The sequence below is a fragment of the Belonocnema kinseyi genome, chromosome 3 (assembly GCF_010883055.1).
Source record: "Belonocnema kinseyi isolate 2016_QV_RU_SX_M_011 chromosome 3, B_treatae_v1, whole genome shotgun sequence".
In the NCBI taxonomy this organism is placed as follows: Eukaryota; Metazoa; Arthropoda; class Insecta; order Hymenoptera; family Cynipidae; genus Belonocnema; species Belonocnema kinseyi.
In genome coordinates this window covers 144,998,083-145,012,319 of record NC_046659.1, presented here as the reverse complement: position 1 = coordinate 145,012,319, position 14,237 = coordinate 144,998,083, and positions in this window count along the sequence as shown.

The following is a 14,237-nucleotide window of genomic DNA, read 5'->3' as shown; positions in this document are numbered from 1 at the left end:
ACAATCACTGGTGAATATTATGCATCATTATTAGAGCAGCTGAAAGAAGAAATTTAAAAAAAAACGACCACATTTGGCGAGAAAAAAAATTCTCTTTCATCAAGACAACGCCCGAGTTCACACATGCTTTGTTTCAATGGCTAAAATTTAAGAACTAAAATTCGAATTGGTCGAACACCCACCGTATTCACCAGATTTAGCCCCCAGTGACTTTTTCTTATTTCCAAACTTGAAAAAATGGCTCGGTGGACAGAGATTTCTAGATAACGAAGACGTCATTGCCTCTGTAAGTGCTTATTTTGAGGAACTTCCGAAAACGCACTTTTCTGAAGGAGTAAAAAAACTTGAAAAGCGATTGACCAAGTGTATAGAGCTCCAAGGAGATTATGTTTAAAAATAAAAAAAAATTTACCCAAAAAAAATTGTTTTTATACTTCATTCTGAGGACTTATTGAACTACCCTCGTATGATCATTGGGTGCATGATATGTCTTTCGGCGTCGAGGTTTACAATAATAATTATGTTGGTCAAGCCTTACATTGAACGGTTGAAACTGGTCAGCTATATAAAATTCGCCATTTCCTATATTCATATAAACTTCCTTTGGAGTACGATTCTGGTGAACATGTTGGAACATCATAGGTTCTAGACGGTACACATTTTTGTGAAAATGTCGTCTTCCTACTAATATATCAGTTTAATATAACCCACCATCTTAATGGTACTCTAATTCAAAGCGGGGTTCTTCGTATGGCACATATGGCAAGAGAGAACGTCTATAATAAAAACAGTGATCATGCATTGTCACCATAACGGATGTACTATGCAAATGGTGCCCTCTAGTTATATTGAGTTGTCCATCTGCGCCTAGTTTCGCAAGAAAAAGTTAACGTTTATGAAGATTTTTTACATCAGCAAGTCAAATTTTCGAAAACAGCAAGGTGACTTCCGAAAAAATGTTCAAATTGTATTTAGCTCTGGCACACTTTTTTAAATCAGAGAGAAAATGGCAAATTCGTTACTCTCCTGTTTTCGATGAAAATTCAAAAAGTTAAAATATTTAAAAAATATTTAACATTTTTTTCAAGATTTCAAAATTCGATGTACGACAATTTGTATTGCTCGGAAAGTCGAACCATTTATGCAGTATCAAACGCGATATTTAAAAAGTCAAGAAAGGCACAAAAATATTTCTCTTTAAAATCCCTAGGAGATTTTGATCCAACGACTTTTGGATTTCCTAGACAATTTTGCGGATAAACCATGGAAGATAAGAAAAAAGATGACTATGGAAAGTTATCCACCAAAAAAGGTCTACAAATTTCTTGTTAATTATTTTTTTAAGTAACACGTTATTTGATTTATTCGTGAAATTTAATATTCAAAATAAAAAGCTGAGTTCATGAACAAACGACACAAATTATGGAAAAAGTAGACAAAAGTTTCTGAATCAAGAAAAGAAGCTGAACATTTTTCACAAATTTTCTTTTGATAGAATGCGCAGTTCTCGTTTTACTCGTAAAAACGAACATTGAAAATATACAAATTAAGTTCTTGAAAGACGGCACAAAGTGCAGCAAGATTTTAACTGATATACATTTTTTATAGGATTCCTAATTTTTCTATTATAAAAAGAAGACCATGGAAACTCAAATTCTTTAATATTATTGAATGCTACAAATTTTAACAATATCAATTTTTTAAATTAATACATTATTGTATGTCAACAGTTTATTTTTTTTGTTATCAAGCATTCAGAATCCTCATAAGGTTCAAACTAGCTCAGATGCTTTATGAAATATGTTTTTTTCCCCATTCCGAGCATCGATAAAACCCAGATGTACTTCATTGGTAGGGTTCAGTGAGTTTACAAAATTTGTGTTAGCATTATGTTATTAATTTAATGGTCAAGTCCTTGCACGTATTTCACCATGACGCTTCTAGAAGTCGATAAATTTTTTTTTACTTTTTTGGAATAAACAGAATCGAATTGAAAATCATGCTTTTTCAGTCAATAGCATGTTTGTGTTTCGTGGTCCTGTTACTTATTTATAAAATGTTGTTAATAAGTATAGTAAATAAAAAAATTTGTTTAATTCAGAATTATCAAGAATAAAAACACGTGGACAATGAAAAGTCCTCTTTTTTTGGCTGGCATGAAATGCAAAGAAATAGCACGTCTAAAAGCAAAAAATCACACTGAATTAGAAAAGGTACATGTTTGGCTAGGAAATAGAATACGTTTGTTTATTTCGGGAAAAAAATTATGAACTTAAAAATATTTGGATTTCATTTTTAAGTAAATCCAATTTTTTCAGTTAAAATTCAAGAAGAAAATTCAAGAAGATCTTCATCAATTTTCTTCATGATAGTTAAAGATATAGCTATGACGTATAGAAAAAAACAAATGAAGATTTCATACTGATCGGTTGAATATTTTTTAAGTTGCAATTCCCGTCAACCGTGAAAACACTGTTTTGGAAAAATGCGCTTAAGTATTGTGAAGCAATTTTTCGTGAATAACATCTACTTACCTTCAATCAGCTATGCCAGGTCTATACAAAATCCCTTCTGACACTTCAAGCAGGTAGTCACAAAGTAAGCCGAGGGTATTTTAAATTTTCACTTAAAATTTTCAGGGAATATTCTTAAAGAGTTATAGGTTCGACTAAGACAATAAAATAATCGACATTTTGACCACGAGAATAGGCGATTTTGATAAAAAATAAGTTTATTTATTTATGTGATTGAAAACACATGGTGTGTAGATTAATATATATCTACATTTAAAGGATGTCCTTGACTGATAAATTAGAGACACTCATGAGATATTCTTATGATATCTTGAGGTATCTCTGTAATAACCAATGAAACTCAATTTTTTTCGTAGAATATTGCTCTCGATATGTCTAAGGTATCATGTGAAGCAGATGGGCTATTCCAGAATATAAATGATCTTCTCCTGAGCTCGACATGCGTCGTAAGGGTGAGCTATAAGTGTCTTCAGCTCCTCCTGGCGTTGCGACGTATATGTGATCAGTGGGTAGATAATTGTTTAGGCTACGACTGCGAAAATAATTATAGCCATGTTGAAATACATTAAACGGTGCGAACTGATCAGCTATATAAAATTCGCCATCTCCTATATGTATATGAGCTTCTTTTGGTGTATGAGTCTCATGATCATGTGGATCATGTGGGAAGATCCCAAGGTGTATTTGTTGGAGAATTGCACCAAAATGTAGTCTTCCAATAAATATATCAACGTAATAACGCGCAGGATGTATATGGTGAGTCAATCCATATAAGCTTCTTGAATATGGCCTGCGTCGCCAGAGAGGACGTTGGAAATAAAAACATTTATCCTGCATTCTCACAAAAACAGATGAATGAGGCAAATGGTGCTGTCCAGGAAAATTGGGTTCTCCTGGTAAATGGGGTCTTCCAGTCAAAGTGGGTTCTTCAGGTAAATGGGTCGGTACAGGTTGTTGGGGCTGTCCTTCTGCGCCTAATTTTGCAAGGAAAAGATAACATTGATCAAGTTTTTTTGCATCAACAACTTAAACTTTCAAAAACAGTAAACAATCACTAATCAGCAAAAATGAACTCTATGTATTCATGAGATTAAAACTGTTTCACTAATAAAACTTTTTCCATGGCATTTAAAACTTGGAAGTCCATTTGAGAAGGTCTAAAAATTCTAGACAATTTAAGTCCATTTCGTCACTTATTTTCATAATGCTAGTAAATTAAAAAAATGAATCTATCTGTATTCTGTAGTCTGTATGGAAATGGTCACTTCGAAAAACTGGTGAGATTGAATCGAGCTTTGGTACACTTTTCCAAGACCTAAAGTAAGAGGACAAGTTCGTTAGCCATCTATTTTCCAAGAAAATTCAAGTAGATAAAAGATTTTCAAAATAATTGTCACCATTTCTTACAAGATTTAAAAATTCTATATATGACAATTTTGAGTATTTAGAAAGTTAAGCAATATAACCGATATAAAGCGCAATATGAAAAAAGTCAAGAAAGGAAACAAAAACTTTTCTCTTTAAAATCCTTACGAGATACTCATAACAACTTTTCGGATTGTCTTAAAAAATCGGAAATCACATTTTGATTGCACGAAACATAATAAAAATAATTAAAAATTAAATTCAGCAGTCAAACTATGCAAGATAAGAGAAAAGATGATTCTGAAAATATTATCTATCCAAAAAATTTCTACTACACAAGCTACGAAAGAAATATGTGAACACTCCCTGTGTTCACATATAACGTAACGTTATTTTTTAACCTTCGCCCTTTCCGTACACCCTAACTGTCGTTACTTCACATTTTTGTGTTATTGTAAAACCCTAATAGACGTCTTCTAAGTGAAATTTAAATATTGTTGTGATGAAGTGCGGTATAGATAAAAATAAAACAATATTTTGAAGTAACACAAAAATGATTTTTTAAAATATTTTTTTGTCACACAGATACTGAAATAGCTTACAAAGAAAGAAGCATGAGCAGTTCTTTTAGAATTACATAAGTATAAATTCTATCATTTTCATTAGACAGGAAGCAAAGATTTTTTAATATTTTAGGTGTGTTAAAATAAAATCTAGCAGATTTTCAAAATATATATTTTATTGTTAAGGATTTTACCAAATACTAGGGAAAAGTCAATCGTTTTCAAAAAACTTTGTGAATTTTAAAAGTTTTAAAATCTTGGAATTTTGAAAACTCATTCAACATGTAAAAACATTACACTAAACCTTTAAAAATTTTCTAGAAATAATAAAAAAATTAAAAAAGACTTATGAATATTTCAGATGTATTGTTAAAAAATGTAGAATATTTAAAAAAATTATTTCTAAGGATTTTACTAAATATTCGGGCAAATTCGAGCACTTTTAAAATATATATTTATGACCAGTAAAAGTTTGGTGTAAATAAAAGCTGTTTTATTAATGATCGAGAATGCTTTAAACTTACAAAATATTTTTAAGTTATTCAATACATCTTAAATTATTTAAAATATTTTCAGTTGACTCGAATTTGTCTAAAATTATCAAAAATTATTGAAAAGGTAAAAAATGGTCTGCAAATCCATTTGAAAATCTTAATAAATCTCTTTAAATGCTCGCAATATTTACAGAATTTTGAAATCTTCTTCAATTTTCTCTTGCAGTTCATTTTTTAAGTTAAAAAATCTTAAGAAATGGTTGTAGGAATCTCAAGAATTTTCGTTATTATCCTGAATTTTTGCAAAAGTCCTAAAATATCTTATAAGTTTACATTGTTTGTGAATCGTTCTTAAACTTATCAAATTATATTAATATTTGGTGTCCTGTGTAGTAGGGTAATGTACCAATTGTTGGCACGTTAATGCAAATTTCAGGCTTTGAGAAAGAAATTAATGTGAAATACTGTACGTGTGATAAATGTAATAATAATACGCACGGTGCTAATATAATAGTGTAGCAAATTCTAAGCTTTATTCACCTAAATATATATTAGAAACTGAAAAAATAATTAAAATTAGCTCATTAGCCTAAAAATGCAATTCTTGGCAGGGATGGCCCCAATTATTGGCACCCTAGTCATATGAAGATGAAATAGTAAAGGCATCAGATTAAGCTTAACTTTAATAGTATCACTATTAAGTAAATAGTAAAGAGAAACATTGTTTATCAATGATTTTTCATTTATAAACAAATAGTCTGGCTTAAATTACTTAATTATCAGCATCTATCTAGTCCAAATTTAGAAGTTATGATCCTCGGCTTCTTTAGACTGTTTCAGCATAATTAGTAGAATCAGTTTGTTTTGAAAATTGATTTTCTTTTTTGTTAGTGTCTTTAGCTTTTAACTTTCTTTTTCTAATAACTTCTTCAGCAAAATCAATAAGATCGTTAATATTTGAAAATTGATTTTTTTTAGTTCATAGCATTTTTGGTTTCTAACATTTTTCTATTTCTACCTTCTTGGTCTTTTTCTGAAATTTAATTTCACCGTTTTCGTTTTTGCTTTTTAGTTTCCTTAATCTTAGATTTATATATTTTTTTATTTTATTTTTTATAATCTCTCAACTCCCCATTCCTGCAATGTTAAAACATAGATGTTAGTAGTAGGTTGAAATCACTTTCCGTCTTAAATTTGCAGAATCGTGAAATGTTTCATCAGATGTATGCGAACCTGAAAACAGGTTACCAAACACTTCTTTTCTCTCCACACTATTTAAATCGGCCTTATTATTATTTAACACATTTTAAGAAGTGTTAAAAATTACAACCGAGATTCTTTTTCCAAATGTAAATCAGGCAGTAATTTTGTTGGATAGACTAATTGTAAGTGATATATACATTAGACTGATTTGTGGTTAATTCCATATCGCTAAATTGCGAATTTATTCTTATTTCTGAGTAACATTTATCACTAAATATAATTACTTACTTAGTTCTTTAAAGTACCGCTTTAGTAATTTACTTTAAAATATTGTTTTTACATTTAATTCGGTCTTTGATTCTGAATTTTACACAACAACAAACGAACATAGCCATATTTTTTCTGATTGCCAAGAATAGAAATTATTGCAAGGACATGCAATCCAATTCTTGGCAGGGGGGGGGGGGTGCCAAGAATTGCATACAGTGCTTTAGATTGAAAATATCTTGGCACCTCCTGTTATTACAATTTTCTATTTATCTCTATTCTCTCATTATTTTATAAAATCTAGAGAAGGTTGCCAATCATTAGGGGGAAGGGGGGTGCCAAGAATTGGTGCTCTTACCCTATCGTTTGAAGAGAAGGTTAAAATTAAAATTTCTAAGTATGATTTTATTTCGTTATCATTTTTTCAAAAATTCAAAAAAAGTAAAATAAAAAAGAATACGAAATTGTTTATCCGGAAACAAGATGTTTTTGAGATGTTCCGTACATGCACTTGAAGTTTTTTTCTCATTTTTGAAATTCTTTTACTTAAATTAAAAATGAGCATATGAAGTTCTGATAATGATAGGTAGATAATGATTAGTAGACTATATGCGTTATCCCTACGTACCAGGAAATAAAACACTCTAAAAATGAGTCAAAACTTGCTAGATCGCTGATACGTAAAAAATGTCTATCCATAAAAATAATAAGCTAGGAAAGAAAATTTAAAAAAACTCGCAGAAAATTCGAGACACTTTAAGCTGATGTTGAAAATAATCGGGTCTTCTCAGTGATATAATTTTAATATACATATGGTTTGCTATCAAATGATCAAGTAAAGGGGAATATAAGGTTTATACATGTTGCGAACAATCACTGCTAAAACTATCAATTTTTATTGTTGATTTTTTCACATTAAAAATGAAAAAAAAAATAAACGAGATGTTATTTTAAAAGCGTAAACACTTCTCTTTACATGATCTTGTTGGTCAAAGTATGCAAACATGATTGCAAACATGATTGAAATCGTATGGACCATATTCATCATAAATATGATTTTAAATAGTCTGTTACACTTACGCTTGAAATGCAGGAAGCCCCCGAACAAAAGGAGTACAATTCCAGTGCAAATCTTCATTATTCCTCAGTAAAAAAATGGCAGAGACCAAAAATCAAAGCTTTCATGAAGCTCGTGATAGAACTGACAGGAATATGGCTGCCTGATATCCGATTGATGCCTTATTTATTCTCTAGAGTAAAGAAAGTTGATTATTTTTATTGCTCATATACCCGAGTAATAAATCTAGTTATTACGAATATTTGTTTGATTTAAGTATAGTATCAAGAAGTTTCAAGAATTACGAACTGTATTACAGATTGTGTGATAGAGATAGAAAAAACGTTTAAAATAATTTTTCTTATCTTTGAAGTTGCTATCTCTTTTACAAGAAGTAAATCAAAGATAAAAATGATTCATATGGGCGTATTACAACTGAGTATTATTTGTCTTTGGGATATCGCGTTTCGCGCCTGATAAGGTATTTCTGTGTGGTTTTTAAATTATGAAAAAATTTGAACCATGTCCATATTGGGACTTTTGTGACACATTTGAATTAAATTAATTTGAAATATTAAATTAGCAATATTCTATTATTTAATATAAATAAACATTTCTCTTAGGACCTTGACCTCACTTCTCCCAAACTTGAGTAATTTCTTCAGTCAGTGAGAGTTTAGCTTTGAGCCCAAGAGTGTTTAACATGTGTGCAGCCAGAGACCACACTACATTCATTCTGATGTTCCTCGGGCAGCCAACTGTTGATATCCTCAGTGCATAACCAACTTGAAATTTCTAAACTGGCTCAGATCTTGTAAAATTTTGTTTTGCTGATAGCTTTGCTAGCCTCTCCGGTATCTCCTTTCACTTGATGCTGTTGTGCCCAGGGATCCAATCAGGATCATCATAGCAGCCCTGCTGTCAGAGCAAATACGAATGTTTGTTTTTTTGACATACTCCTTTGCTTTACAGTTGTACAAAGCATGGCCATAATCTCAAATCGTAGAATCGTGGCATAGGGCCCCATCGCAATTATGAAGCCCATTTCATTCCTTATGCGATACCCACCGGCTCCAGCGTGCTCCTTGTTCCTTAAGCCATATGTAAACCAGTTGTCTCCCTCACTGGGCAGGTTGCCTCACATCTGACTCATTCCCCTTTCGTGACTAAGCTAACTCGGTACTTCTTGTCGAAGAGGTAGCGACAAGGAGACATTTGGTCCCTGAGCATTCTCAGTGTCGGCCTCCTCGCGATGTCGATTGCTATTCATAATACGGTCGAGATACTGCTATTGTTTACTATATTTAATCTTCAGGCCGCCTTCGCAGACACTTCCTTGATCGTGAGATGGAGGTGCTCTAAAGCTATAAGTACTTGCAGAGGCAGTGCGGGTGTCGACTTCGAAAAGCCAGTGGTGCCTCTCAGAATCAGTCCCCTGATCCTTTCCAGTCGAGACTTTACAGTAGGACAGTTCTACCGTGCTCCACCAGATCACCGCCGGATAGGTTAGCCTGTATCGCAGGATCGCTGTGTAGATCCACATAAGTGCTTTCGGTTTTGAGCCCTAATTTTTCTCTGTGGCTCTCCGACAGAGTCAAGGTATCGCTACTAGCACCTTGCATTTGTTTTCCAGATGATCGTTCCATGACAGGTTCTTATTCAAAATAACTCCTAGTTATTGTACCAGTTTCAATGTACTCGTGGTTCCCCACTTATACCTTTTGGTGAATAGAACTGTGTCCGTCTAACTCGGATTAGGTGATAGTCCAGTCTTCTTATACCGTGAATCTACCATTCTTATTGCTTGCTGCATTACTCCAAAGAGCGCATCCAGATGCTGATCGCGCATAATAACTAATATATCGTCCCCATAGTCTACAACGTAGTGGCCCTGACTCGTGAGCAGATGAAGCAGTTTTCCACTAACAAGCATATAAAGTAGTATCACCCTTAGTCGTGGTTAGATTTCCATTGGCCAACATATGGCAGGTCCATTACACGACTGCAGTAGGCACACCGTGTGCGATCATGGCCGCACTAAGCACCTTACCCGATGTGTAGTTAAATGCTGCTTCGATGTGCATAAAAGTTCCAATCGCAGACCTTTCTATTTCAGTTGTCCTTTCATTAGGTAAACTGCTGTGCTGAGGGCCGTCCTCGTCGAAAAACAAGAAGACTTGTCTCGCACCCATCCATGCCGTCGAAACTAACCAAACGTCAAACTATCCCTAGAAAGTTTTACAATCGTTCCTATGATGATCTCGCCAGCCCTATGTATGAACACTGGATATATTCTATCCTACCCAGGACACTTATAAGGACTAAGGCACTTAAAGTTCCACCTGGCTCTAGCTTTGTTAAAAATCTCGTTGGCTAGCTGCCGTTTTAGGCCTATTTGGACCGAAGGCGGCTTCGATTGCCTCGGAGGTGTCATCCACTCTTCTCTTAACTTAATGAAGCCCGAAAAATGTGCCTTGATCAGGCGCGCCAAGGTATCCCCTTCAGGCTGGACAATTTCAGAGTCCCGAGAATAGAATGCAGATTTCAAAAAGCAATTTATCCAGTCTAGCAGCCTCTGCTTTTTTTTCGATGTGAATGCAAAAGTTGTCCCAGCTGTCGCACTTTGCCTTACGTATAGCAATCCTGTATTCATTCTTCATCTTTGTAAATGATAAACCCCTGAAAGTGCACTTCTTAATTTCGTGAAAACTAACTGCCTTCCATTCCTCTTCGCTTTCTGGCTCATTTAGGTCATCACCTCTTGCGTTGATGTCCATGCTGCCCCAAAAAGTATGGTGGGAGTTAGCATCGCGTTTCTTTTTATTAGAGGACTGATTAATCGCTCCTGTTTTCATAGTCTCATTCATTCTCATTCTCATTATGTTAGGCACGTTAGGTCCCAAACCCTTTCCCCTCTGGCACAACCCTTTCTTCTTTTTCTTTCCAATGAGTATTTGCGTAATCTATTTTGGTTCCCACAAGTTGCTAGGGAAATACAAGGTTGGTCCCTGCCGATGTCCTGCTGATGTCCCGGAAAGTCAGTCAGGGCACCTGTGTAACCCCTAGGCGCCAATATGTTACGGGTGCGATCAATCAACACTCATGGCTTCGGAAGGTTTTCTAATATCTGATTTCGTTATTTTTTTAGCTTTTCAAGTACACTGCACGATCAACAATCATAAAAGCTTAAATATCAGCTAAGAATTGTAGGACCGTCAGCCATCTTGGCTTGACTTTATACATGATCCCGAATCAGATAATTATAATCTCAAATATCGATCATTCTCTTCTGCGGATCAAAATTATCTTGAATTCGGTATCATTGTTGTTGCATATCAAAATGATATATTACTGTTGTCCATTCTTTTACCTTCAGTTTTAAAAAATCTGTGCACTAGTGTAAGGAATATACAAAGACCGAGCGCAGAGAGGGAGATAAATATATTATAAATATATTATAATATATTATAAGCATATTTAAGAATGTTACAACTGTGAATAATAGCGTAATAAATATGGAAATTACAAGAACATGGAATAGAATACAATAAACAGCATTAAAGCAAATAGGTTAAATAATGTCAATAAATGAAAAGAATATTACGCGGATTTTTGTTTAATTTTTTTTGCAATTCCTTAATTTTGTCTTGTAGTTCTTTTTTTCAGCTAATTTTTTCCTTTTTGTCGCAAAATTTTTTCCTTTGCAGCCTTCTGTTCTTTAATTTCCTGTTTTGCCTTTCCCGAGTTAGGCTCTAAACCACTCGTCCGAAGTCCCAGCTGTAGGTAGATTTTTTCACCAGTTGCTTCAAGCTTGACTCTTTTCACGAATTCCTTTCTTGTTTTAAAACCGTTGTATTTACCAAAATTATTCGTAATGCTAACTTTCTTTTTCTTTTGCTGCATACTTTCTCGAAATACTTGATGATTATTATTATTCGTAAGAACTTCGGACAAATTTATCTCTGAAAAAAGCGACAATTGGCAAACAAAAAAATATTGTTTAAAACTATTAATGATAATTTTTCAGAATTTTTTTACAAACCTGCTTGATAAAGTAATTTGAAGTTAAGGCAATACTATAGTCCAGTAGACTGATATGTTTATTTGTGAGTTCTATAGCAACACTTCCTTCAGAACAATTTTCCAATCCAGATGGGTCATCCACTAAAGGAACTAAATTCTGCATCGCCGATTTAGCTGTTACATCATCTTCACGAACTCATGGTAAAATTATTATTTATTTATTTTTTCAAAGAAGATTTTCATTGCCAGATGGAATTCCCATTCCTCTAGACTCAGGGTTTTGACATAACCTCACATTTGTGTGAAAATGTCGTCTTCCTGCTGATATATCAGTTTGACATAGCTCACCATCTAAATGGTGCTCTAATTCATAGCATTTCATGGTACAAATTTTCATAATATAAATTTCTTAAAATAATACACTCTTCAAAGTATTTGAGAATGAACGTTTGTGTAAGATAAGGAAAAAATATTGGAGTGATCATGAAAAATAAAATTTGTACATTATTTTGCAAGACCCAAATAAGAAGTAGCAGTCCCAAACCGAGGTACAGAAATAAATACAATATACATTTGATATAATAGAGGACTTGCTATAGAAGATAAAACGACAAAAATGAGAGATTTTTTACAAAAATTTTTTAGACATGCAAACCTTTATCTTAATTTATTTTGTATATTATTGTTTCAAAGAAAAAGTCGAAAATTTTTTGTGACAAAAAAGAATTTTCCTTGCCACAAAAGTTATTTAGCAAGCATGAAACTTACAAGACATCCTTATTATGAAAGTACAAGTTTAAATAAGATTTGCAAAAATGTAAAAGAGGTAGGAAGAAAAAATGTGTTTTTTTTTAAAGCACGAAATTCAAATACGCGTAACTTATTGCAAAATTCTTTTTTTTTCAAATCGATCAAAGAAATGTATCGCCTAATTCCCTTTAAAAATCTCATATTTTGTCCTCGAGAGATTCTTCGACTGCAAGTTTAGAACCCTGCCTAATTTTAAAGGTATTCGGCTTTAGTTATCTGCAAATACAGGCAAATTCTCAACTACGGAATCTTAACTTTTAACAACAAAATATACAAGTAAAAAGTATATGAATCAAACTTTTAGTTTAGTTTAAAATTGGCAAGATTATACCGAACTAATTGTCGAAATTATAATATGAAATTGTTCAATTTATTTTCAATTCCCAATAATAAACAACTCTTTTGTGATTTAGTATAAAAAAAATAAATTATGGATAAAACAGTTGAACCTCTTCATTATATTTTCCCATTTATTTCTCTTCCTTGATTTTACAATAAACACGGGAACAACTTTGTCCTTCTGTACGTTCATTCTTATTGTAGACAGAACAAATAATGTGTGTAAATAGCACAATCGAGGCTACATGGATTTCAATTCACGTAAAGTGTTTTTCTGGTAATTAATTTCGTAATTCATATTTTAAAATGTTTATGAAATCATTAAAAAAATTATTGTTAAATAGAAAGATGTCAGCAGTTTTTTTTTGTTATCAAGCATTTAGAATCCTCATAAGGTTCAAACTAGCTCAGATGCTTCATGAAATATGTGTATTTTCCCCATTCCGAGCATCGATAAAACCTAGATTTACTTAATTGGTAGGGTTTAGTGAGTTTACAAAATTTCAGTCAGCATTATGTTATTAATTTAATGATCAAGTCCTTGCACGTGTTTCACCATGACGCTTTAGAAGTCGAAAAGCACTCAGAAACAAGTTCTATTGAATAGAAAAAAATTAATTTAGGATTGAACTGTAGTCTGCTTGCTGATGAAAAATTGTATGCAGCGAAATCAGAGCATAAATTTAATTCATAATTTAAAGTGAGATTTCGGATATCTTCAAATTTTGTGCTTTGAGCCCCTGAATCTGAAGAAACCGCTTATACATCCGTTCCTGTCTGTCGTTGTCGTCATTGTCGTATGTATACATGGTAAGTTTTAAAAGGCAACTGGGATTAGATTGTACTTTGGCATACTTAGACAATACATTATTTATGACTTTGTTAGACAAAAAATAAGTCATCAGATATGTAGAACTTTCAAATTAAACATGTATATTAAACATGTATACTGACTGTTTTGACACACATTCGATAAGTGTTTTTTTTATTTTTTTGTAATGAACAGAATCGAATGAAAAATCATGCTTTTTCAGTCAATCTGCATTTACAGGAAGTCCTTGGCTTAATAATTAGAGACACTCATAAGATATTTATATGATATCTTGAGGTATCTCTGTAATAACCAATGAATTCAATTTTTTTCATAGGATATTGCTCTCAATATATCTAAGGTGTCATGTGAAGCACGTGGGCTATTCCATAAAATGAATTATCTTCTCCTGAGCACGACATGCATCGTAAGGGTGAGCTATACGTGTATTGAGTTCCTCTTGGCGTTGCGACGTATATGTGATCAGTGGGTAGATAAAAGTTTAGGCTACGACTGCAAAAATAATTATGGATATGTTGAAATACATTAAACGGTTCGAACTGATTAGCTATATAAATTCGCCATCTCCTATATGTATATGAGCTTCGTTTGGTGTATGTGTCTCATGATCATATGGATCATTCGGCAAGATCCCAAGGTGTATTTGTTGGAGAATTGTGGGTCCGGATGCAATAAGGGCACATAAAATTTTTTCGTGCGAAAACGAAGTCCCCTGGAGGCTTTAGAAAAAATTTTCGAATTTTAATTTTC